The sequence below is a fragment of the Chinchilla lanigera genome, unplaced genomic scaffold (assembly GCF_000276665.1).
Source record: "Chinchilla lanigera isolate Chin_1 unplaced genomic scaffold, ChiLan1.0 scaffold00067, whole genome shotgun sequence".
NCBI lineage: Eukaryota > Metazoa > Chordata > Mammalia > Rodentia > Chinchillidae > Chinchilla > Chinchilla lanigera.
The window spans coordinates 11,075,751-11,078,912 of NW_004955468.1; positions in this window are offsets into that span (position 1 = coordinate 11,075,751).

The window sequence follows — 3,162 nt, forward strand, 5'->3', positions numbered from 1 at the left end:
TTTGGTGAATAATTTAAATAATTTTATGTATTCATGTATGCATTTCTGTTCATAAGCACATATATTTATGTTCATTGGGATGGTTGTTATTTATGTAGCTGCTATACTATGGATGTCTCCCTCAGATTTCAACTGTTAGAAATTTAATCCCCAAATCTACCTATTGATGAATTTTTAGATATAAGACCTTTGGGAGATAACTGGCATTAGCTTCGATCATGACAGTAGGGACCCCGTGGTGGTACTGGTGGTTTTCTATGAAGAGGCAGAGGGACCTGGGCTAGCATGCTTACTCTGTCTCATCATCTAGTGCTCTTTGCCACGTTATGATACAGATGCTATCCTCTTAGACTGATGCTCACCTTATGTTAGTGCCATACTCTTAGACGTCCCAGCCTCTAGCACCATCAACTAAATAAATCTTTTTTCCTTATAAATTATTCAGCCTGTGATATGTTGTTATAGCAACAGAAAAACGGACTTAAAACAGTAGCTTCTCTCCTTCTTAATATGAGATCATGCTATCCAAATGCTTCATATCCAGTCTGATTTTTCTCTTAGCATATTGTGAAACATTCCCATATCAATAAACCTTTTCTACATTATAATTTTAAGTAGTTGGTTTGCCTTCTATTATCAGAATACTCTTTGTTACAGTATGGTCTGTTTGAATAGGGATTCAAACAATCACCACACATCGCATTGAACTGTTAAGTCTTTAAAGTCTCTTTAGTTTACCCTCAGGGTTTTTCAGCAGTAGTGCAGTTGATATTTTAGGACCAATCATTTTTTGTCGTGTGTGTACATGGGGAAGTGGTGAGAAGAAGAAGTTGTCCTGGCTGTCACAATATCCATGGCCCTAGATGTCAGTAGATGTCAGATGTCAGTAGAATCCTACTTTCTCCCACTACATTGGAGAAATTAAAAATGTCTCCAAATAGTATTAGATATTTCCTAAGGGGGGTGGTGGTGGTGTCAAGAGCATTCTACCATCCTTCCATTTTTTCTTATTTCATTGAGATGTTAAGAAACCAAATTGGAATCTCAAAGTCTATCTGTCATTTATGTGTTGTATCATTAAATCTGTTCTAGCTCCTGTACTTCTTAGAACTTACAAGTTAATTCTAACTACTTAATTGAAATTAAACTTAAATGTTACATTAGCCATGCTATAAATTGTATTATAGTATATTAAACTGTGAACTATGTTAAACCAATAATAAGAATATACACTGTCCTGTGCTCCCTACATATCTGGTAGTTAGACAGGTTGCATATAGACTAGTGGTCCCATGCAATTATGTTACCTAGTAACCCATAGCCCTCTTGGTTTATATAAGTACTCTATGATGCTTGCACAAAGACAAAATTGTCTAATGACACATCTCTCTGAATGTATCTCTGTCTTTAAACAATTCATAGGCACATAAAATTTGGCATATATATATCAATTATAAACCTTACAACCAAGTTAGGTTATCAGATTTAACAGATAAAAATGTAGACTACCTAGTTACATTTCAATTTAAATAAATAAAAACTAATTTTGTAAGTATACCTCAAAATATCAAATAGATCATACTTATACTACTAATAATATATTACTTATATGAAATCCAAATTTAAGTAGGCTCCTTGTATTTTTTCCATCAAATCTGAATAAGAAGCATCAATTTATAATCGCTAAATATTGGAAACAGCTTATATGTCCATCAACAAGTGAATGGATAAAAAAAAGGTGATATGTATATACAATGGAGCATGATTGTACCATAACAAAGGATAATCTTGAGGCATTCATAGGTAAATAGTTGCACCTTGAGACCATAATGTAAGTGAAATAAATCAGACATCACATGGTTTAAACACACTACATGATTTCTCTTATGTGAGAAACCCAAAATATAAATAAAGAAGAAAATAAAAGATAGGTAATAGGAAGTAGGGAGATCTTTTTCAAATGGAAAGGAGAATGGGAGATGAGAGGGAGGGAAGAAAAGGAAAAGGATTTAAAAAGATAATCAAAGAAAAAATGGAAATAGAGCTTTTTTTTCACATAGAGAGGAGATCCAAAGTTAGAGGGAGCAGGGAGGGATACGAAGAGGGAGGGATAGGAAGAGGAAGGGATAAAAAGGATTTAAGATGTTCTATGGACATGTATAAATCCCCCAAGATAACATAAACATCATGTACTGTAGACATGTACTAATAAAAAAGTACATAATTTAAAAAGTCAATATAGCTGAGAGTTTAAAAACAGGCATATATTGTCTGGCTTGTTTAAATTCTACTCTAAACAAACTAATTTTGAAATATCACATTGTATCCCCTAAATACAAACAATTATTGTCAGTTTAAAAAATAAAATTCAAATACATACAAAATCTGATTAGCATTTCAAGTGGCATTACCCAATCTTTCACACAAATTGATCTAATCAACTTCTTATCATTTATTTAATCTGCTGATAACTTCTTGTGTAAATCAATTTTTATTGAAGTTTACAAAATGTTGCTTTTTAAATTATGGGATTTTCTACAATTATTCAATAGAATTCTTTGTTATAGAAGGTTCTTTCATCAATCTGGTCTCTGGGGTGGAAACTAGGAATAAGTAGAATTGGACCTCAAACCTGGATCTTCTGAGTCTAGTGTGCATTCAGTCCCATCCCATAGGATAAAAACCATTCATCTTTTATTTGTTAACAATATCTGATTATAAAAAGTTCAGCCAATATATGCTTTATAGTCAACAGAGATGTGAGACAGTGGGACGGGACTACCCCATAGAGCAGGAGGGGCATATAAGTGATTTTTTAAGCAGAAAAAAAATTTCTGAAAATGACTTTTGAATGACGGTGCCTAGAAGAGAAAAGCATTTACATGATGAAAGCATTTACAGTTTCCTTTCATTTTGGTCACACATTCTGAGTAACACATTTCAAAATAAACTTTGCAGCCAAAGTACACTGTCATAGTCATAGGTGTGCCATTATTAATTAATTAAAGAATCAAATTGCTTAGGTTTTTTTTTGAGAACTAGAGTTTTTGTTTATGCACATACTGTAAAAGACAAACCAATGCGAGTCTCCTTTCTCTCCCTTGCTTACTCTCTCCCTCTCCCTCTCCCTCTCCCTCTCCCTCTCCCTCTCCCTCTCTTTCT